The sequence below is a fragment of the Bactrocera oleae genome, chromosome 3 (genome assembly GCF_042242935.1).
Source record: "Bactrocera oleae isolate idBacOlea1 chromosome 3, idBacOlea1, whole genome shotgun sequence".
NCBI lineage: Eukaryota > Metazoa > Arthropoda > Insecta > Diptera > Tephritidae > Bactrocera > Bactrocera oleae.
In genome coordinates this window covers 35,969,098-35,994,294 of record NC_091537.1, presented here as the reverse complement: position 1 = coordinate 35,994,294, position 25,197 = coordinate 35,969,098, and the positions used below count along the sequence as shown (strand labels likewise).

General features: G+C 35.8%; 1 protein-coding gene across 5 annotated transcripts in view; it reads left to right on the top strand.

Annotated features, from left to right (window-relative positions):
* Positions 1-25,197, top strand: part of fusl (fuseless) — a 223,379-nt gene that overhangs the window by 28,011 nt on the left and 170,171 nt on the right. The window lies entirely within an intron of this gene.

Sequence of the window (25,197 nt, the reverse complement as noted above, 5' to 3'; positions counted from 1 at the left end):
TGTATACGCTTATAATTTATTTTATATAATATATTGTAGAATGAATTACAACTGTATTGAGGAGTATGAAAGTAAATCGTTTTTTGACAATGAATAACATTTTTTATTTACTTTATCGATATTATTATACATGTTTAGCTTAAAAAAAATAAATATTAACAACTTTAAAAATTAAATTATTATAATAATTTGTATATAATACTTACAATATTCAACATAAATTTTTATAGAGATTATTAAACATATATCCAAATTATATTTCTTTTCTCCTTATACATTTATTTATACAATAATGTCTTATAATTTAAAATTGTTTAATCGAGTTGTCGCCCGACGGTCCGCTTTGGGGTGCGGTGCAGCATGGTATGGTGCTGTCTACTGCACAGTTGGCAAAGCGTAACCGACGTACACTCCGGTGTCGTGTGGACCGTAGCCAAACAGTTGAGGCAGTGCCCGTGCGCTTGGGCAGCCTGCTGATGTTGTGGTGGCTGCATGCTTCGAAAAATGCTGCAGTGTTGCAGCCGGTGTGTGCGTCGACACAGTGGGCATCGGCTGCGTTGCGGCACCGTTGCTTGTGCTGATGAAGGTAGTAGTGGTCGCGCGCCATTACGTGGAGCGGTTGCAGGAACGATTGCCGCTGCGGCTCGTGGTGTTGGAGTTGCCCCAGGGCGCGGCACATTGATGGCGGACCTTACAGCTGGCGTTGGTGTTGCTGCCATATCTACTTCCATATTGATCTATATGCAGAAGTTGGAATGATTATACATTTGTGGCATGTAATTTTGTGGCGAATGTGCCACGGTATGTGAGAGAAATGGATCGTCAATTTGATCGATCATTGCGGTTAGAATGGTTGGTTTATAACGGTTTTGTCATTTGCGGGTTTATTGGTTAGCGTATTTGCGTCGCGTCAATATCGGCGGATTGTTTGTTATTTGCGGTTTTGTCATTAGATACGGTTGGCAGAAAACATAATTTCACGAGCGGTCTTGTCAGCGTTCCGCTTTGAGTACGGAGATCAACTACTCGTATATGACCGTCGGAACCGTAATATAGTTTTTCTATGCGGCCAAGCCGCCATTCTGTGGGTGGTAGACAATCATCGTGTATGATAACACAGTCTCCAAGCTTTGGTGCCTTTTCTGGAGTCCTTGATGTACTCTTCCTTCCATCGGCGGCTGAAATCATGATGGAGAATTTTGATTCTTTCCCATCGATTTAATAGGGATAGCGACCCCCGCCTGGCTCAGGTATGGCCAGAATGGGTGCTCCTTTAAGAAAATTCCCTGGAGTTAGGGCTGTGAAGTCGGAGGGATCTTGCGAGAGTGTTGTGAGTGGCCGTGAATTGAGAACGGCTTCAATTCGGATTAATAAGGTAGTGAATTCTTCATAATTGAATTTATAATTTCTAGCTACTTTTTTGAAGTGGGATTTGAAGCTTTTTACAGCTGATTCCCATAAACCACCCATATGAGGAGCGCTTGGGGGGATAAACTGCCAATTATTGCCTTGGGGAGCATACTTCTGAACAATTTCAGGTGATACTTGTTTAATAAAATCCACAAACTGTTTTTCAGTGGCTCTTTGGGCTCCAATGAAGGTTTTGCCGTTACCGCTCATTAGTTTTGAGGGGAAGCCGCGTCGTCCGACGAAGCGAGCAAATGCCGCGAGAAAAGCCTCCTTAGATCCGTCAGATTTGTAAATAGCTCGAGGTGCACTGCTTTTGTCGTAAAACAGACAAAGACAGCCACATAGCCTTTCATTATGGTGGGCGACCTTAGCATGGACGCCTTTATTTGAAAAGGCCCAGCAAAATCGACACCTGTGACTGTGAAAGTCAGAGCGAAGTTACAGCGTTCCGGTGGAAGTGCTGCCATAATCTGCGTTCGCAACTTCTGCTTATGCAGAGTGCAGATCTTGCACATGAAAATGCACTTTTTTATTTGGGGCTTAAGTCGGGGAATATAGAACTCTTGGCGGATTATATGTTGCATTAGGCGATGTTCTCCGTGGAGCATAAGTAAATGGATATAATTGAGGAGTAAAGTGGCAAGTCGAGATTTCTCTGGTATGATTAGAGGATGGCGTTCATTATACGTGAGGCTTGAATTGGCAAGCCGACCATTCGCACGAAGCAGACCTTTCGTGTCTAGGAATGGGTTAAGAACTAAGAGTGAACTTCTTTTGTCAATGGGTTTTGATTTTCTTAATAGTGTTATATCGCGGCTGAAGTAGCGCGTTTGAGTTGATGCGATTAGAGCGACCTTTGCCGTTTGCAATTCTAGGTGCGTCAATGTATCGCATTGGGGGTACTCTGAGGAAACTCCCTTAACTTTAATTTTAAGTCGCTCTATGAACTTTAACATATAGGCGATTACTCTGAGGGCTCGGGAGAACGATGAAAATCGCTCAAGGATGTCAGTATCCTCCACTGCTGTGGGGCTATTATATTGCGCATGGGCGAATATGGCCAAGAATCGGGAGATTCTGTCAACCATCGGGGGCCATTCCACCAGAGGGTGGTGGTGGCGAGATGCAGGGGTTTGCATTCTCTTGTACCTAGATCAGCAGGATTGTCAGCACTGGCTACATGTCACCAAGTGGCTGATCCCACTAGGTCAAGTATTTGAGACGTTCGATTAGCAATGTACGTCTTCCATGCATGTGGTGGTTTTTCCAACCAGGCTAGAACAATTTCAGAATCGGACCAGATATACAATCTATGTTTCTTCATGTTCAAATGGGTCTGCACCATGGAAGCTAATTTTGCGAGTAGTAGCGCGCCACAGAGCTCAAGTCGAGATAGACTTAGCGTTTTTAAAGGAGCCACCTTTGCTTTTGCTACTAATAAGTGGCTTGTGGTCGCAGTATCGCTTTGTGTGCGCACATAGATAGTGGCACAGTATGCCTTCTCCGAGGCATCACAGAAGCCGTGTATTTCGACTTTGTGTTCGAGGAAATAGTTTACCCATCGTGGGATTTGTATCTGGGAAATGTCTTCCAGATTGTTTGCGAACTGGGACCATTTTTCTATGCGAAGAGGTTTCACTTGTTCGGCCCAGTCGGTTCCGTCTAGCCATAATTCTTGTATCAAGATTTTCGCTTGTATCATAATTGGCGAAAGCCATCCTGCGGGGTCGAAAAGTTTTGCCACAGAGGATAAAATTTGACGTTTTGTTATGACGGATAAAGCTGATATTGACTCTGTAGTGTATGAAAACTGGTCAGATATCGCGTTCCATTGGATCCCCAGAGTTTTTGTGGTACTTTCCTTTTCGAAATTAAGGAAATTAGTGTCCAACAGATTTTCTTTAGGTATATCCTATAAGATATTAGGGTGGTTCGACGTTTTCTTTTTTAACGGAAACCCTGCGGTTTTGAGGGTTTGTGTCACTTGTGCTAGTGACTCGTATGCTTGTGGAAGACTGTGACTTCCAGACAGGATATCGTCTACATACGTTTGTGTTTTTAACACCTGGGTTGCCAGAGGAAATTCTGACTTGGTGTTTTCTGCCAATTCGTGGAGTGTTCGAATGGCTAAATATGAAGCACAGTTGACGCCAAATTTAATTCGCTGAAAATCTTGATCGTCTTTATGTACGACTATTTGTCTATACATTTCTTCGACGTCTCCGTTGTATACGTATTTGAATATACGCCAATTTAAAATTAGTAGCATTAAATCTGGATGGAGCGTGGGTCCCGTAAATAGAATATCATTTAGGGAATTCCCCTAGTAGATCTTGATGCATTAAAAAAACTCTTACATTAGTTGTTTTTTTGTCTGGCTTTACTACTGCGTGATGAGGCAAGTAAAATGAGTAATATTTGCCATTTATGATTTTTTCGCATGGGCTTACTTCCTCCATGTGGTCTAAATGGAGGTATTCTTCTAACACGCCATTGTATTCTGGCTTAAGCTCACCTTTTTTAAGTAAGTTCTTTTCCATACTTAAAAACTGCTGTATTGCAGAGGTGCGAGAGTGACCTAAGGCGAGTGTGTTAGGAAATTGTTGTTTTAGTGGTAGTCGTACGACGTACCGACCATTATCTGATCTAGTAGTTGTGGGTTTGTAAAAGTCTTCACAATACTGATCTTCTGGGGTTGTGATTGATATGGGGAGGAGTTCTTCTAACTCCCAAAATTTTTTCAATTGTGAATTGAGGTATTCGTTTGAGATTTTCTCAATCTGAGTGGTCATGGTGGTAACTGGTTCCGAGACTAGTCCACTTAGGATCCACCCAAAATAGTATTTTGTGCCAATAGTATATTCGAAATTTTCTCAATACCTTCGAGTATTATCTGTGGTATGAGATCGCTGCCTAATAGAAGGTCTATTTGAGCGGGAGTGTTGCAGTTGGGATCTGCTAGCTTTAGGTGTGAAACCTTTTGCCAATGCTTGCTATTTATATGATAGCTTGGAAGCATATTTGTTAGTTGCGGTAAGACTATAGCTTCTGCATGTATGTGCTTATCCGCTTGGGGGGGAATTAAGGTAATGGGGCAGATTTTATTTGAGTTTTGGACTACTCTTCCGCCCATTCCCGTGATTTCAAAATTGGCTAGTTTTGTTGGCAGTTGTAGCCTATTTTGAGCCCTAGACGCTATGAAAGATCGTTGTGATCCTTGGTCTATTAAGGCCCTAAATTTAAACAGTTCTCCTCGGTGTTCGATGGAGACGACTACTGTGGGTAGTAGTACTCTACTTTGATTTTCGCTGTGTAGCGTTTGGGTTTTTATTGCCTTTGAGCAGCATGGTGCTTCTTGGCAATTATCGGGATTTCGCACTTCGGGATTTGCTGTTGCAACTAAACCCGTGGCTCTTTTCATATTTGCGCTGTTTGGGGGTGAGCTGGAAAATGTGTTGTAATGCAGCATTGAATGATGTCGTTTATGACAATAAACGCAATTAAATTTGCTTTCGCACACTTTAAGTGCATGTGCATGTGATAGGCAATTTGTACAAAGTCTTTTTGTTTTTACAAAATTGTTTTGGTCGATAATATTCAATTTTTTGAATTTCTCGCAAGATTTGAGCTTATGCCCCCCTGTACATAGTTCGCATGACGTTTGTTTGTATTGTTCGGATGTGAACGTTTGATTTCTGAAAAGGCTTCTGTTTAAATTGTTTTGCTACTGGCTTGGGGTCTGTGGAAGTTCTATTTAGGTCGTGTTAAACGGTTTCCGTTCTTAATTTTTAATTAAATAAGTGCAAAAGTGCAAAAGGTGAGTGCGTAAACGAAACAATTATTTATTGGCAGCTTGGAGACGTGACCAAAAATTGTCAAGATTGTCTTTTTTGATTTCTAATACCGATTCAGAATTATCTTGAATCGGATAAGAAGAAAATCGAGTGCAGTATCTTATTAAACTGTCACTCTCAGCAATGAATTTACTGTATGTAATGTCTTTCCCCCTTTTTTGCTTTGTAGCACCTTGCTTTGAGCGTGTAGCTTCTGCAGGTGTACATGGACTTCTTTCGTCTGAAATCATTTTTGGAACTTTTAGCAACTGAGTTGTTTTAGAATCTTTCGAGTCTGAGCTCATTTAAAAGATGTGCCGAAATACAATAAAATATTTTCACTGTAAGAAATATATGTATATTTGAAACCTCTTTTAAGAAAATAAGGGTTATGTTTTTTTTTATGAAAAAATTAACAAATTAATAACTTTTTAAACTCGTATGAATACCTAACTCTTTTATGATAATAAGAGTTTTTATTTAATGAAATGAATATATTGCGCGTATTTTGTGTTTTATCGCTTTTTTTTCCTTTAATATTATTTAATTGATTAATATTAAACGCAAATGTTTTTTATTTTTACTTTTATTTGTAAGTATTATGTGTCCGTAATTCCTATAGGGTATTTCTATAAGCGGATCAGCTGATACATATGTACTTGACGTTATGCGCAATTGAGAGCTCGTCTTAGAGATCAATGCACTTTGTACATATGTACATATGTATTTATGTAATATATTATGTTTAAATATTTTTGCGCAATCCTGCTTGATTTTGTTGGTCAAAGAACAAGTTTGATATATGTATGTATATATTTATAGATGTTAAATATAATATGTATATGTATGTTAAAATTTATTTTGTACGTTTTCGCTTTTGTTTGTGTGTTTTTTTTTTTTTGATTTGCCTTTGCTTATTTTACGCAATCCTGCTTATACTTGATTAGGTATAAGGGGTATTGCTGGAAATTGGTGCAAGTAAATACTTGAATTATTTAGTTTTAGAGATATTTTTGTGTATTTGAACACAACGGTAAGCATTTAAGCAATCAAGAGTTCGTTGAATATATATTTTTTACCAAACTGTTTTATCTGTTGGCGGTATTTCGGTTTTTACCGGAAAATAAACCGAAATATAGAAACAGTTTGGTAACCACTCTTTTTTGATATTGCCTTTATTACGACGGATTTTTGTAAAAAATAAACCGCAAAGGCATAAATTTCAACATACATATAATATGAGGATATATACATATACTAAATGGAATCGATACGACTCACTTTGGGGTTTCCGCCAAGGGGTTTTGGGGATAATATTTTATCTATGTGCCTGTGCGTGTGCCTTTCGTTGTTTTTTCCCACTCCTTTGCTGCTTAGCTGCGGTGGGTGACTTTGGTAAGCTGGTGTGGTTGTTGTTGTTTCCTGTTTAGGTTTTATGTATGTATTTTTGTTGTTTTTTGTTGAAACTCGCGCCCATACGTAATTTCTGATTATTTCGCGCACGTTGTTGGTTTTTCTTGCTGTTTTTGTTATGTATATATGTTTGTGCCACTTCACTTCACTCACCTTCTTCTGTTTTTTTTTTTTTTTTTTTGTTTTCTATGTGTATATGTATGTCACTCCACTGCACTGCACTTCTATCTATGTAGAATTTGATATATATATATTTTGTTTTTTCTTTTTGTATTTGTTTTTTTGTATGCCAATATGTGTTTTTTCACTGCACTGCACAGCACTTATGTCTTTTTGTTTTTGGCTAGTGGCTAATTTTTTTTGTTTCTTACAGCACTTTTTTTTTCTTTTTTTGTTTGTTTCTCACATAGGTTTTCTTTATAGTTTTTTTTTTCACTCCATAGTGCCGCTGACTATGGCTCGAAGGACCAATAAATAATTGTTTCGTTTACGCACTCACCTTTTGCACTTTTGCACTTATTTAATTAAAAATTAAGAACGGATACGGCTTGTGGAAAAAACACGGGCGGAAACTTGCGGACGTCTCGTCGGTTCGATTCGCTAACGAAAAAGGGAAGGTTTGGTCCTCTGTTAGCCCCTTTTGAGTGTTGAGTTGTGTAGAGTTGTAGTGCGATGTGATGTGTATGTGTGGGTGGTCTGAGTGGTGTGATGTCTGTTGTGGATCGTGTTGATGTGGTGTGTTGGCGCGCAGTGGCGTGTATGGAGGGAGGAGGCGTAACTCATCTAGCCAGAGCTAGCAATACTATGCTTTGCATATATTATAATGCCCCGTTTATTTCTGTTGCTTGTTTCCGTGCTATCTATTCTCAGCTCGTTAATTGGACTAAATCCTGGTATATCAAAATTTTCGCACGGATAACTCCAAGTTTCTATTGTACAAAACATAAAATATCTGAAGATAGCATCAAACAGTCGATTTTTATATCATTAATGTGAGCATGAAGACTCTGAACATTATGGAATAAAATTTGATGACCTGATGTTCGGAAATTCATAAAACTGAAACTTGTTGTAAGAGCATTATTTGTGTTCAATTCCCTCAATTCCTTAAATACTGGATCCGATTCAGAAAATTTGTTAGGAGGAATAAAATTTCCTATGATGAATAGACCTTCTGCAGAAGTAGCTCGACTACAAGCGACATATATTGAATCTCTAGGCATTCTGGGTCGAGTATGAACTACAACTTTATTATATGAGGCACCCTGACTTATATGAATAGTTATTCCCTCAGCCGGAACAACTGGAAACTGATTTCTTTCAATTGAAATTTGTTCATTTCTTTTATATTGAAAAGATTTTAGACCTTTTTCAATTGGTGTCCAAGAACTTTCTAGAGGATGAGGCTTTTTTGATCGTGCTATTTAATCGTGCTATATAAAGACTTTTTAGAACATTTTCAAGTTCTCTTTTTGGTCAAAAACATCATATTTTCTTTGATTTTCCTCAATTAGAATACGGTGTGTTATGCAAGTCTGCTCATTATCGTTTTCAATGAGATCTTGATGTTCACTCCGAATCAAGTTTTGAACAAAGTTTTCGTTTAATAGATTTTGGACCGTAACTCGGTTGCGACCTGAAAACTTTCAAAGGCAAATGGATGTACTATTCTTAATTTGTAGCAGTTCTAATTTTTTGTAATCATAGAACAACTTTGGAATGGTACACGCTTTTCTGTCAAAACGACGAATTTCAGAACGTATTATCTCGTAATATGTTTCAGAGCATGTACGTTTCTGCCCAACGTATATTGTTCCAAATGACAACTCTTCTGAATTATTATTTTGAATTATGTCAATTGGTCTTTGTCCTTCACCTGGCGCTATAACTAAACGGTTATACAAAAGTTTTTAACAGAAATATTGTCCAAAAGAGTTTCTTGACCGCTAGGCTTTAGCTCTGAAGTAAAAGACCCGTGGGAGTATTATTAACTGACGGACTATCATGAGAAGTTTGTTCCGCATGAAAAGATTAAACCAATCGGAAATCTTCTGCAGGTGCAAAAAATGGAACTTCTTCTTGGTTATTAAATTCTGAAATCCAGTTCTCAATAATATGTATATTGTGTTCACGATACAGAGGGGTATACACTAAGATGTGCGAAGCTTCCATAATCTTTGTGGGGCACATGGTACCTATTATGCAACCACGATTGTATTCCAAACGCCTTCTTAAGTGAATTTGTATTACACAAGCGCCATCAAAGGACCTTGGTAGATATGTCACAATATTGTTAACAGAAATTGGTACATTAACAACAACACCTTTGAGCAAGCTCTGACCTTGATATCCTAACGGTCGGATTGTCACAAAAGGCAATCTAGGCATTATGAGACGTTCTTCAATTGGGGTAAACCTTTTAAACATTCCGGTATTTCAGGAAAGTCTAGATCGTTAGCTAAACATATTTTCGAAACGTTCTTTTTAACAATCGCATTCTTACAAGTAGCACCAAAATCGAAGTTTTCATCTTCCGAAGGAAATTTTTACATTAAAACGGGGAGCACTCGGGTGACCTTGGGCAATTACTTGGTGTGAAAAGCTCTTATTTATATTTTGGAAATAAATGTTTTTGAAATCTGTTAAATTGCCACTATAATCAGTTTCTATAACATTATTTTCTCTCGTTAATTGGAACCTGGCAAACCTGACTTTGTCTAAGACGTCTCTGATTCAAAGTTTCTTCCCTTATATCCCTCTTACTAGGCTGTCGACGTTGTTTCTCTTTCACGCTCCTCTCTCCTTATTTGAAGATTTCTTCTTGCATTTGATCACGAATGCGCTCTAAATTCCTATACTCAGGATATCTTGCGTGAAGTTCTCTATGATCCCTAGTGCTCCTTCTTTGCTCATCATAACGTACCTCGGGATTTTATCGACGAGACCTACGACCTCGAGTATTTGTTATTTGCTCTTCAGAACGAATCTGTAGATCTTGCCGTCTTGTTCTATGTTGAACAGTATTTCTCATTTGCTCAACAGATCGAACCTCGGGGTCTTCGCGCCGAGATCTATTACCTCGGGTATTTCTTATTTGCTCTTCAGAGCGAATTTTTGGATCTTACTGCCTTGTTTTATGTTGAACAGTTATTACAACTTGCTCAACAGATCGAACCCCAGGGTCTTCGCGCCGAGATCTATGACTTCGGGTATTTCCTATTTGCTCTTTAGAGCGGATTTGGGGATTTAGACGTCTTGCCCTATGTTGAACAGTGTTTAAATTTTGTATTGATAATTTCTTCGGACAGACGTACTTCGGAATCTAGTCTACGATTAGCGTAACTTACAGTATCTTGTGCCTGCTCACTATCTCTATATAAAGTGTTTGCACTAGGAACTCTCATTCGTCTTATATTCTGAAGACGACTTAGTAATACAGATTTTCTTCTGAAAAGTTGGATCCTAAGTGCTGCTCTCTTTCACTGTAATTGAATCCTTGCTATGACTCCTTTCCTGTTCGGTGTATAGGTACTATGGTATACTGGTGCACATATGTATATGTGTTTGCTTGCCACTGTAAATAATACGGTTTTGCTCGTCACTGTATATAATAATACTTTAAACACTATATAGCTAATACACTGAAATTAGTTTGAATACAGGACTTTGCTGGTCAAGAAATCTAGTGCAACTGAAATTACAAACACAGTGTACTGATATTATTATACTCTTGCAACATGTTGCTACAGAGTATAACAGTTTCATTATGGTATATTTTTGTACACACAGCTTACGTACTTTTGTATACCTATATATTACATAGATATTCACTAACATAATATAACAGATTATTTAAGTATATTTATATTTTAAAAATTAGTAGTTTATTTTATTGTATTGAAATTAAGTGCTCGCAACACCCCTCCGTAAATTGCTTTTGTCCAACGCTTTTTTAAACAGGGGGATCTGTAATACCTGTTTTGAAAGGTCTGCTCATGAAGGCTAAATTAACAATAACTTACATATAATTAAGTATGGTACACACATATATAGAGCAGGTATGTATATTTTTTTCTTTCTGTCTTAATATCTAAACCTTTCATAAGCTGCCAACGGCGCTGGGTAAATCCCAAAAAGTACTTAAATGTTATTTTCTTGAGTTTACAGTTCACCTCATGACCTTCATATTAAAATGTGTCGCAAAACTGAAATAATACATAATAGCATTTTAACCGATGGGGTCGTAGTTTATCTATTACCACATAAAAAGGATCTTTAGCCTTTTTGCTACTACATTACTAATATTTATCTCACGCGATTTTTTCTAGAAAGATATTTTTGCTCTATACAAAGTCCAGCACTCTAAGAAACTTTTTTACATTGTTGTCTGGTATATTTTGTTATAAGTTCAACATGATATCTGAGAAAAGATACTTATCCACTGATTATCACCAAATATTAGAAGAAATATTTGTATATAGAAATATAAAACTATCTCGATTAGTTTTAGGTGATGCAAACAACCGTTTGCTGAACAAAACAATACTCTGTTGCAACATGTTGCGAAAGTATAAAAATGTTGCGAAAGAATTCAACATTTATTACTCGATTATTATTTGGTATTTTATTAACTTATGTTATTGATCATAGATTTAATATTTTAGATAGATACTATTTTTTCTCCGAAATTTTAACTTTAACAAAAAGAAGCTATTTAACTTAAACATGGTATATGTGATATAAATTGAACCAAAGGGGTTAGATTTAATATAATATGTAGGGTATATGAGGTTGCTGTTGTACGAAAAGAGCGGGAATCAGTATATTAGGGTCATAGGGTTTAAACAAAGGTCTAGGCCAATTTCATTTATATGCAGCGATAAACCACATTATTTTTAGGAAAAACTGTCCATTTAATTTCATTAAATTATAAAATTAACGAAATAAATTATACCATAAGTAGTACATGTAAGCTGGGGAAATTCGTGGATCAATTTTACACATTTTCGGCATTTAACTGTTGTATATCTAATATTTTACGTTTATATTAAGCCAAACGGATGTTTGAATTTTTTACATAAAGTATGTTGGAGCTAGGGTCAATATAAACCCGATAATGGGTACTAGGGCGGAACCAAGAATTTTATACTCTTGTAATTCGCAAGAATCAAAGACCACGAAATTCCTTCAGGTGTGGCAAAGTTGAGAAAGAATTAAACATTCATTATTAAATGAAATCGTGATTAAATTACAATCAAATTTGGTATCTTCTTGACTTATATTAAAGGCCATAAACTTAGTCTCAGTTTTATTACTATATTTTAGTTTGCGTCAGCGAAAATTATATTAAAAAAACAAAAAACATCTTGAAGTGACATATACATAAGTTTGAATGTGATATTAACTCTATTATTTTATATATAAAAAAAATTTTAATACTCACTGATCGACATACGAGAAGTATTATAAGTAGTATATGGAAGTAGAGGGTAGCATTAACCCGATTTTATCAATTTTTGCCAATACTACATACTACTAACATGCCACAGACTAATAAAATGCTCCCACTGTTTCATTAAGGTACCTCACATACCATTACCAATCATATTGAGTAAAGTCAGACGAATGTTCGAAAATCCTGATATTAGTTACATGGGGGCCAGGTAAAATTTTCACTCGATTTCATCCATTTTAGCCACAAAAATACCTTGTTATGAGTAAAACACGCTCTCTCATTTTCATTGATATATCACGTCTTGGCCGATACATGCGGTATAAAGTCACCCGGAAGTTCAAAAATCTTTATATTAGGTATATGAGGGCTATAGGAAGTATTAATTCGAATGAACCCATTTTTTGACACAAACATACTATTATCGAGAGTTTTATTTATTTATTTTATTATATGAATTTCAATTAAATGTCTTACACATTGACCGATATTTTCGGTAAAAAGGCAACTATAGGCACTGGGGTCAACAAATTCAGTACTTAGGGACTTGAATAGTTTTAGTTCGATTTAGACAATTTTTGGTCACAAGGTGGCATACTTCAAACGCATTATTCACGCAAAGTTTTACGCCGATATAGTCATTGTTGTTTGATTTGCATAGTGGAAAGTGAAAAAATCAGATGGAATTTAAAATGGTGTTATATGGGAAATAGGCGTGGTTGTAATCCGGTTTCGCTCATTTTCGCACTATAGCATAGAAATATAAGAAGATATTATATACCGAATTTGGTAGAAATCGGTAAAGCAGATCCTAAGATATGGGTTTTCACCATTATCTATCTTCGAACGCGGTTCCTATAAAGTCAGCTCATACGATCCCTGTGTTCAAATTTAATGACTCTGGCATGTTTAGTGCTTGATTTATCGCGCTTTTAGTAGTTTTTAACAGTACCGTTATATGGGGAGTGAGCGGGGTTGTCACCCGATTTCACCCATTTCCACACCGTCGATAAAGATGCTAAAAACATTTGTGATTGTTTTTTATTATGGCTTCAGTGGTATAAGAGATATGCACATTAAACCTATTAGGGGGCGACACCACGTCCACTTTAAAAAAAATTTTAACTGGCCCTCCCTAATGTGATCCTGTGTGCCAACTACCAGCTTTGTATCTTATTGTGGAGCTTAGTTATGACAATTTATTTGTTTTTGATTAATGGCGTTTTGTTGGCGTGGCAGTGGTCCGATTACGCCCATCTGCAACACTAACCGTCTTACGGTATCAAGAAACATGTGTGCCAAGTTTCGTAAAGATATCTCAATTTTTACTCAAGTTACAGCTTGCACAGACGGACGGACGGACAGACAGTCACCCGGATTTCAACTCGTCTCTTCATCCTGATCATTTATATATATATAACCTTATATCTAACTCCATTAGTTTTAGGTGATACAAACAACCGTTGGGTGAACAAAACTATTATACTCTGTAGCAACATGTTGCGAGAGTATAAAAACTAGAAAATAGAGGTAAAAAATCCAAAATCAGTGCTCTTTTTCAAAGGCGAATCTTGAGTGAGGTGAGAGAAAATCCGTTTGTGACCTCTTCCGCCCTTAAGAAGCAATATTCTTTGAATGTGAATGCTTTAACCATTCGAAATTTATAAATCAAAAACAATTTGAAAGCAAAAGTTGCTCGGAAGGTACCGTTTCTGTCCATAGTCAATATAAAAGAACGGTTAAAATTTGCCGAAGATCGTGCTGAATGGCCAGTTAGTTGGCGAAACATTCTTCGGTCAGATGAAACCAAAGTGAATTTTCTCAATTCAAACCAAGGTAGTCTTTCTGTTCGAAGACCGCCCAATACCGAATTCCTTCGACAACACAATAAAAATACGATAAAACATTGCCGTGGGAGTATAATGGTTTGGTGGGTGCTTCTCATATTATGGAACAGGTCCGCTATTTCAGACACAGGGTAGAATGGATGCATAACAATACACCAAGATTTTAAATGAAACCATATTACCTTATGCTATTACAAAATGGCATCGCAGTTTTAAGCTAGCGCCCGCAATCACCAGACCTCAATCCTATAGAAAATTTATGGCGGGAGGTTAAAGTGGCTCTGAGAAGCTAAGACCCATCCAATAAAGAGGACCTTAGGAGGTTAGTGAAGGCCGTATGGCATAAAATTCCAGCTGTTATGTACCATAATTTAGTGGATTATGTGCCCAGACTTTGCAGAGGAGTTAACACAACACAATCGATACTGCACAAAATATTAATGTAACAGTTATTATTCTTTATCCTATCTATTGATTATTTCATTAAAAATTACAGATTTCAAATCACCGGAAACAAATAAATTTAAATAACATCTTCTGGCTCTATATCAAAGCAAAAAAAAAAAAAACGAGACATGCTAATGAGTTTTTAATTTTTTAATTTGGATTTTAGACTTAAGACTTTTAATTGGTATCTTAATATATACTCCATGAAAAAAAAAAAATTCTTGAAATATTATATATTGATTTAAAATATATCTATAGTTCAGGCTTTATTTCATACACATCACAACCAGTATATACATATGTATGTATATACAGTGTCTACCAATAGGAATGGCGTGATTTTGACAGCCATGTTTGTTTACGGATTTGAATAAAATTTTGTCAGTTTGTTCATTTTGATACAACGCTTGGAAATTGTCCAAGATTACTGCGCAAATTCTCGTTCTGGCTTATGGCTTCGTCATCAAATAAAATTGTCGCTACTGGGATGAGTCAAATCGCCAAGATCATGCGATCTAACGCCTCCATCTTATTTTCTCTAGGGGTATGTTAAATCAAAAGTTTACGCCAATCAACCCCAACACTCGAGGAGCTCGAAGATAACATTCATTGTCGTAAACGGGTAGAGATATGTAAACGGAGGCGTGGTGGCCTTTTGGCCGCCATTTTGTTCAAACCATTAATATGTATTTTTTTTTTTTTTGGTTAAAATATCTTTATTTATGGAATTTGATTGTGTAAAGCGTAACAATAAGTAATAAAATCTTAAACCTATTTAAAACTAGACAAGCTCAAGGTTGGAATTGAGCCTGTTTGATTAAACTTTGTTTTTTAGAAGGCTTTTCTTTCTAAGCGAGTTTGATACCAGAAATGTAGCAAGGATTTAGCTTATGGATTCGGATGATTACGGAGCTTAAGCTCATAGTTCTTTCTTCTGTTCTCTACTTCTCTTTGTACCATAGGAACACCAAGATCTTTGTTAATATTTTCATTACGAAATTGTACCGTGGTGAACCAATTACAGCTCTAAGGATTTCTAACTCTCTGTATTTTATCAATATTAGTTGCAAAGGCCGTACCTCACAGTTGGATACCATACATCCAAATCAGTTTTATTATCGCATTGTCAAGGCTAAGTTCTGAATTTTTATTTAAAAGCCAGAGGAAGACATGAAAAAGCTTGGAATATACAATTATAAAGAAACCGCAAATGACCGAGATGTTTAGAGGGCACATGTGCCTGACCAAAGCGCACAAGGAGCTGTAGCGCCAAGAGATAATTATTTAAAAGAAAGTTTAAGTTTGCTGCTCTTATTTTAATACTCTTTACTTCCGTAGAAACGAGTGAGCTGAGAGTGAGAGAGCAATCTCTTGCAACGCAGGGTTGACAATCTCGATTTGTGTAGTAATTAAAAAATTAACTTGTATATATTTGAATTATTCCTAAAGTAACTCAAAATCACAGTCGAATACACTTATTAATAAATAGGTAAACTATTTTTAATCGTTGGATTTTAGTTTTGAGCTTTTACGTTATGAAAAATATAGCTAAAACACTAAATGTGTGAAATATCGTGTATAAAAATAGAACAATGGCAACATTGGTGAAATGAAAACAAAGGAGAACAACTGATTTCTGCGTTGCAACTACTTTTGACAAATTTGATTTGATACGGGCGGTAAGTACGGAAAGGAGGAATGTCGGGGACTGTTTGTGCCATTACCCTTGACGCTCTGATGCCACATTTATTACGACATACTATGGCTGTGTCATCTGCAAATGTCAATGTCAATACGATATTACCTGTTCGAATGTCTGGTGTATATAAGATATACTTGTATAGAAATGGGCCGAGCACACTCCACTGAGGTACAGCCATAAATGGCATAAAATTATCTTTTTTTAATTTTAATATTACGTAATTCTTGTTGGTAGACCTATATAATAAAAAGCTTGCTAGTTTATTACTTAAAACCAACATAACTGGACCCAAAATGTGGTAAACTGAAAATAGCCAGATTTCAAAAATTATAAGACTACATCCGCTTGGAAATTTCGCTACTAGGTTGATACACATGGATGTATATATAAATAAATTCTACAGAAAATGTATCCAAATACCTTTAAACTTATTAGAGATATACATACATATATAATATGTATCTATATTTTCAAAAATAGTAGCGAATATGTGAATATCTGTTAATTTATTAAGTTTGAATCCAATTCAGAGAATCCAATCCACTTCAGAGAGTTAAATTAAAAAGTTGAATACCATACCGATTTTGCTACAATGTTGTAATCTTGTGCAAGTCGTTAAAAGAAATATACACATGAGGGACACAACTGTGAAATTAGGATGACCACACAAGTAAAAATAATGGAATTGTTAAGTAAAATAGCAAAGTTCAATTGCTTGACAATTTGAAATATTTTTAGATAACAAGAAGAGATTGCTTTTTAATTAATATTTACGTCATAGCCATTCCGACATATACCCGTACATACATACATACAGATATATAAATGTGCCATGAATGCACTTTTTTATGCATGAATGCCATTCAATAACTTTGAAATTACTAGATTAAACAAAATTGTGCATTCATGGCACTTGTACATATGTATGTACTTACATATAATATAATATTATATATATGTATGTACACACATGTGTATTTAACAATAATTGAATTCCAGAAAATTAAAAATGTAAGTAATTTGATGTACTATTCATGCTTCAATAAGATTGTATATGTATGTGTCAAAACAATTTTTGTAATGTAATTATATAGATTTGCTTTCCGGTAGAAACATTGCAAATAATATCGTATATGATATACATATGTATACATAGACATTCTTTTTTTTCTGGAAACCTTATTTTTTCAGTTTTTATAACGCTTTTATTGGATTCACCCGTATGTTTCTAACTTTTTTCAATGGAAATGAAACGCCTGTATATATTATATATTTGAGTGGCAGTATGACAAACAATAGTTTAAGGCGCAAAAAAAAATTGTTCTAAAACTATGCAACGTGTAGCCAAAAATTCAACGATCCATGCTGTCATTTGAATAAGTTTAAGTTTTCAAGCTATACCCAAATTTGCCCAGAAAAAATTTTTTCGACATTTAAGGGCAGGTTTTTATTTAATTTTTTTAGAAATGAATGCCTGTCATACATTCATTTCAACTATTGAAATCACTGAAGAAGACAATAACTTGATAAATTGCCTGTTTATGTCTGATGAGGCCCATTTTGATATAAACGGATATGTACACAAGCAAAATTGCCGTATATGAAGTGAATCAACCCCAGAAATAATGCACGAGATGGAACATCACCTAGAACGAGTCACTGTGTGATTCGCCGTTTCATCAAGGTGTATTGTCGGGGTATACTTCTATGAAGAAAACGGTGTAACAGTAACTGTCATTGGGCACCGTTATTTAATGATGTTGAATGATTTTTTTACCCAGAACTTCACCAAAGGCGTATAGCTTTCAATAGCGTGTGGTTCCAGCAAAATGGAGCAACTGCACACATAGCCAGACCGGTTATTGCGGAGCTCTAACGAAAATTTTAAAACAAATTACCTGACATGACTGCACCAGCCTTTTTTGTGGGGTTATGTCAAGTAAGAGGTGTACAAAACAAAACCCAGAAATCTGACTGAATTGATTCCATTAAATCGATAATTTAGGCAATCCCGACTTCAACCTTTCAGGCTACAGTTAATAATTTTCCAATTAGGTGTCGCATATGCCTGTCTGAGCATGGAGGTTTTTAAAAGTCCATAATTTTTAAAAATAATTAATTATATAAAGTAAAATAAAATTTGCATACAATATATAAAATAAAATGCATTACATTAATTAACAAAAAATAGTTATAATGGTTTTGTTTTTGTAGCACGATGTCGCTGCTGTTGTACCGAACATATCGATCAGTCTAAACCCAAAAATGGGTAAAGTCCAATCAATACCTCCCTTTGCCCCCAATATAAATATTTTCGCGCTTCCGGTTGACTTTATACCGCATCTATCGGCCAATATGTAAGAAATTTTAATAAAATTTCGAAAGAATCTCTTTCTAATAATAATGTATTTTTTTGCCTGTAATTTTAAATAATGGATGCAATACTTTCTACTTTTCGTCAAAATATATTCGAAAATCCCGTATATCACTTTAGCTTGCGAGAGTATAAAATGTTCGATTACACCCGAACTTAGATCTTCCTTACTTGTTACTCCGTACTGCTAAAGCGTATAATAATAGTTTTGTTCACCTAACGATTGTTTGTATTAGCTAAAACTAATAGAGATAGATATGGAGTTATATATATATGTACAGAAATGATGCCGAGACGAGTTGAACTCCAAGTGACTGTCTGTCCGTCCGTCCATCCGTTTCTGCAAGCGATTACTTAAGTAAAAATTTAGATAGCTAGATGAAACTTGATACACATGTTCATTGGCACCCAAGCAGGGTTGGTATTGCAGATTAGTGGAATTAGACCATTGTCACGCCCACAAAACGCCATTCATCGAAAACCAATAAAGTGCCATTAAGTACAACGAATTGCATGAGAGAAGGGCACCATGGTTGAAAATTTTTTAAAAAGTGGGCCCCAACCTACAAGTATAATAAGTTTAATGTACATATGTATCTCATTTTTGGCATCGCTACCCACACTGCGTAAATGGGTGAATTCGCATTATAACTTTTGAAGGGCCACGATGTCCATCTCATATTTTGCAAGTTCAGCCGTAATTTCAATCATTTTTCCATTCATCTTTTTTCCAATTTTCCGGTCGTCAACATTGTTTGGGTTGTTCACCGAGGCACTTGTGTTTTTTCCATGACAAATAAGAGTCCGAGTGGGTTGTTAGCCCTACGTCGACAAGGCCGAATTCCAGCCACATGGTAGCGTGTTATATCCTAGCTGTCAGGTTGCCATTTCTTCTTAGAAGTTGGCTATTAGGGTTATGCCGCCTATAATCGGTCGTCGGAGCCTCTTTTGTTACCGACAAGGTGCACCGAAGTGTAGGTGAGGTTGGCGGTTGAACAGGGGAGGCTTTATAATCTCGTCACTATCCCATTGTCACCCCAGACCTCAGGAACTACTAACCCAATTTTAACAAAATTGGGTAGGCAACATTATCCTGACATTTTTATGTTACAGTGCGAAAATTGGCGCAATCTAATAACACGCACGCCTACTTCCATTATAACAAAACATTAAATTCCATGAGTCTTTCACTTTTCAGTATTGCACTAATAGTGCCTTTAATAGTATGTCTGTTTGTCAAAAATGGGTTAAATCGGATCAATATAATATGAAGATTTTCGAACTTCTGTTTTACTTTTTACCGCATAAGTATATTGGCCAATACGCGAGGTATCTGAATAACATTAAGTGACCGTATTTTTCTAATAACGGTTAACCTTTGTGTCTAAAATGGATAAAATCGAATGAAAACTTGACCTAGCCCCCATATAACTAACGACAAGATTTTCAAACATCCGGATGACTATATGCCGGATATGTCAATCAATTTGTGCCTGAGCCCTCAATATACCCCGATAGCGCGTTCCGACCTTCCAGCTGTCTTTGAACCACTTGAAATTAAGTGGAAAAGTTTTCTTAAAAATTATAAAATTTTATTAACAGTCTAGCGCTGAATATGAATGGAGTTGGTATAGACCTTGGTCTAAACCTCGTAATATAATGAAATCCGATCTTCGGGTTGACGTTTTCCACGTCAACTCAATTAGTGTCATTGTAAACTTTGCGTGAACGTGAATGAAATTTTCGTGATAATCACACATATATTCTTAAATATACGTACGCTGATGCTCTCTGATTGCTTATTCTTGCCCTGCCAATCAATGACTTTTGTGAGTGGGTTTCGTACATATAGAAATAGTTAAAGATTTCACATGAGTGGTAATTGTACAGAAATTGTATAACTTTATGCCATTTATAGTGCATAATATGAAATAAATTAAAATAATATTTTAACACGCTAATAAGCCTTGTTGCTCATTTTCCTTCCTGAAGGGAACATCAGACAAATTCTTCAATTGCTGATTTTTAGCATCGTCGTGAGGAAGCAGCTTGTGGCCAACATACAAATGCGAGGGTATAGGTAGGATTTTCAGTGGTGGCATCAAATTGTAAAATTGAAATTTTTCTCTGTTTACTGAAACCATTCAAATTCAAATTCATTAAATTTTTATTTTTTAACTTCATTTTCACGCATTTGTGGTAGGAATTTCATATGAAAACCAAATTAGGTTGACCAGGCGCACAGAAAAAATAGCGCGACGCAGAGTTATAAACGAACACGTTCCTTATGACTGAATTTGTTGTCGTTGTTATGAAACACTTAGAAAATATGGCACCAGTTTGCTTGAATAATATTGGTTGTTGTTGTTGTTGTAGCGACAGAATTCTGCCGAGTTGACAGTCCTTGGCCGGAATAAATCCGGGTCCGTTCCGGTTACGTAGATCCGACTGTCGTGGGAACGGAATATATAATATTGGTCGATGATGGTGCTTCTACGTTTTTATTTGTCACTTGCACGAATGTTTGATTTTTTGCAAGAAGCATTATGAGAGACATGCATACATAAGTAGATATGTGTACATACATGAAAATATTATATATTTAGACATGCGAATGAAGGAAAGGCAATTTCGAGAACATTCACATACAAATTATTCATTTGAAGGAAGTACACGACGATAGCTGTTTGAGTACACACATTAAACCCATAAGTAAAGATGTTGCCTGTGGTGCTGCTCGTATAGCAGAGTTCCTTGTTGCACCATCAATAATATTTCCTAAGTTCAAATCTTATCACAGATATTTTTTTTAGCTATTGCATAGCTTCTATTGCGGGCTTTCAGCGTGGGGACTGAATCAAGAAATTCCGTAACGGAAATAAACCTAATATGATCGCAAATTTTTTCGTACTTGTAGGCGTAATTTCGCATATCTCAAGCGAAAAAAAAACATTTGAAGAGACAGCAAGGTCCCCAAAACGCAGTATTTTCTAGATATTTAGAAAATATTAAGTCTCAAACTTATGTTTCTTATTTCAGTTACCATAAACCTATAGTTTCAATGACAAAAATTCCTAAATAACCTACATGTATAACTTTCGTTGTAGATTTACGTGAGTACCTGCCGGCGACGGCCTTACCTCACGGTGTTCAAAACACAACGGATCAATACAATGCGTTGATCAGCGCCCCAAACAAAACGAGCTTATGCAAGTATTTATTTGGATACCAGTGGCAGTGTGTCTGGGTCCACACTACCATCTTGGTATGATTCGAGGCCGACCTAAAACCTCTTCCGTTTTCGGGTACGGCACCCAGTTACTTGTGTAACTTCTTTTTTCGAACTGAAAATTCAGTTCTTCCAGCATTTAGGTTTAAACCACAGCCACCACGATACTCCCCAAAGGGCCGAACCCAATGAGCAGATTGAACAGAAGTCCAAGGGCTTTCTGCTCCCCGTGGTACCGGAAAGGCTCCGGTCAGACTGCGTAGCCTAAACTACTGCCAGTTGAGCTACCCATTACTCAAATGACTGGTGACATTTGTCGCTTGAACTTCAAATGTCTTTTTATTTGCTTTTTCATTTAAAGTGTTTCTAATATCAGTTCAAGCTGAGTATTATAGCACTATCACTCCACATACTATGCTGATATTACTGGGCAAAGAATATAATAACAGTCATAGTGCATATTGGCTTTTAGTCGCCTTTTACGACAGGCATGCCTTGCCGCGGGCATATTCTTTCCCCAAACCCGCAGGGGAAAACCTACATGTATAGTAAGATAATATAAAAATAAAATATTTTAAGCAATATTAACTTCTCATTTATTTAATAAAAGAAAAAATTTGTTTCTTATCGATCACCACGCTCAAAAAGTGTAACTTGATTTAATATCAAAAAAAAAAAAACATTCTGCATAGATAAATAAAATTTTAAATTATATTTGCATAAGTTAATCAAAAAATTCTATACAATAGCCTTACTGCGGATGTCCCCGAGCGCCACACGTACTTTTTATTTTTATAAACCTTTTTTATTTAATGATATTTTTTATTTTCATTATTATTTCCCTCATTATTTACATTTTCTTTTCATAAGCCAATTACTTTCCCTTTTATTATTTTGATTTATATTTATGTGTATGCCAAAGAACATCTGTGTATATGTATGTATGTACATTTTGTTTGGTTCCTTTATAGAGTGGTGAAGTTCGCTGCATTCCCTGATAGGGTCTTATTTTCGAACTTGCGCGTTTTCGATATTCCCTCATCGTAATTTACATTTTAGAGCAGCTAACATATGCGTCCTCTCTATTCATTAACATTCTCTGCTTTAACAAATCTAATGTTATTTTACCAACAGAAGCATAAAATAGCACTCAAATATCATTTATAAAAATAATTAATAAATCAATATATTTAATATTTTATAATTAAATAATCATTCTCGAAATGGCGCCGGGTGGGTATGTTTGAGTTGATATAGCGAATATTTGAGCTCGTTAATCGTTTAAAAATTGTATGATGACGATGATGTATGTGGACGATGAAAAAAGTGGAAATACACTATTTTCTAAAAATGTCTTTTTTGAAAATATAAGATTTTATATTTTAAGACTTAAATAATTGTTGAACAATGTTTATTAACTAATTCAATAACCAAATATGAGCAATACCATACATATATAATATAAAATTTATGTTTTCAATATTACTGTGCTAAATTGCAGTTTACACAACAAAATATAAAATATTGGCATTTCATTTTTGCTGGTATCATGCGACCGATACTAGCAATGTATGGCATGAAATATATTTAGACACCAATTTTTAAACATTAACAATGTGCAATCTCCATTGGCAAATACAATTGAAGATATTTCGCGGTTCAATAATCGCTTTCAGTTTCACGAATATTTTCTTAGTCAAGATTTATTCCAAATTTACAAAATGATTATAATCATCGATCAATTACTGCTCAAGCTGACTTCCTTCACTAAGAATCATATTTGCCCTCACATCTTGTATACAATACACGAGCAATTTACTGAAAATGAAAATTACAAAAACATCAGCCGAACGTTGTAGGGAATCTAGAATGCTAAAATACAATACCAAATTGGAACTGAAGCTTTAATAAGTACTCTGCTAGATGATGAGATATATATTGTGCATAATGATTAATTTAATCAAGAAAACACAGCAAAAACATCTGCACAGAGGAGTCGAGAGTGTAGAGCACAACGGAAATATTTGCAGAAAGTAATTGCAACAATATCAAATAGTGAACCGTCAATTAGTAATACGTTAAATGACATATACGTTGTTAACGATTCTACTCCGTTTAATCCACAAATCGACAATTTTAACCATCCGGTCGGCGATCTAAGGCATAGTCCTGGCCCTTTGGGAATTAATAATGGTATAAATGAAGCACGTGCGGAGGCACCTTAAGTGCCTTATGTTGATAATCATTCAAAATCTCACATGGAAATTATAACAAACTTCATTCACAATTCATTTGAACACAGCTGCACTGTTTGTGTCAGGTTGTGGTTTAGAGCTGCTCTGAAATCTCCGTCGTCTAAGCATGAAGAAATTTAACTAATAATATTACCCAATATATCTATGCATGATATAATGATTTGCAATGCTTGCTCATTATCGTTGTAAAGGAAAAATATTCCAGTTATGTCTGTCTACAATGGATTCAAATATCCCAAAATTCCTGATCATTTACCGCTGGTGGATATGGTTACTGAGAGACGTATTCCATTCATGCAAATTAGGAGACTTCGGCACGTTAACGATCAATACGGTATCTATGGACAAGTCATAAATGTTCCCGTTTCAGTGGATATAATGATTAAACGTCTGCCAAGAAACATCGATGATGATCACTGTATAAATGTACATATAAAAAGTAGGAAGATCCACAAATTGAGTTTTTTACCCGGCATAATAAATAAAAGTACAATAAGAGTTTAGTTGGTTTTTTTGTCACTATTACCATTGTACAAGTATACAATATGCCATACATAAGATCAGTCATTTTTCAATAACGAGATAATTCTTCCTGCTACTTCCCAAGAGGATGTCAGTGAACATATTTCCATTGAAGAGAGCTACTCTACTGCTCAACAGCAAACGCTGTTATGGAACGAAGACCAATTCGAATCAATACATCAACAATTGCATCAAAACTAATCTCTTGTTTCCGTGATCGATTCTCAACTCTACGTGGTATTGGATTAATCGTAAAAAAGACCTCTTCGCTATGATAAGACAGTAAGGCAAACCAACTATATTTTTGATAGTAAAGGCTAGTTATTGAAGACGCTGTGACATATGCCATTTATTTCAATAAATTAGTCTATATCTTATTAGGTGTTTTACAGTCAAATACGTTTAGCCCGTTTGACAGCTACTATGCTGTTGATTACTTCAAGAGAATCGAGTTCTAATATCGGTGGAGTCCACATGCACACATTTTAATGTGGCTGGCAAATGCTTTACAGACACAAATTATCACAGTTGAAGAAGCAAACACTAGCTGTCCACATGGAATACATGAACCAATTTGTTGCGGAATATAGCAACAAAATTTCAAATGCTAAATGCTGTTCTCTATTGCCAAAGATATTTATATTGGATGCACATCTGCAAACTCCATAAAACGCCAGTCATTGATACTTCAGGACAGCCATAGGAAGCCGTGT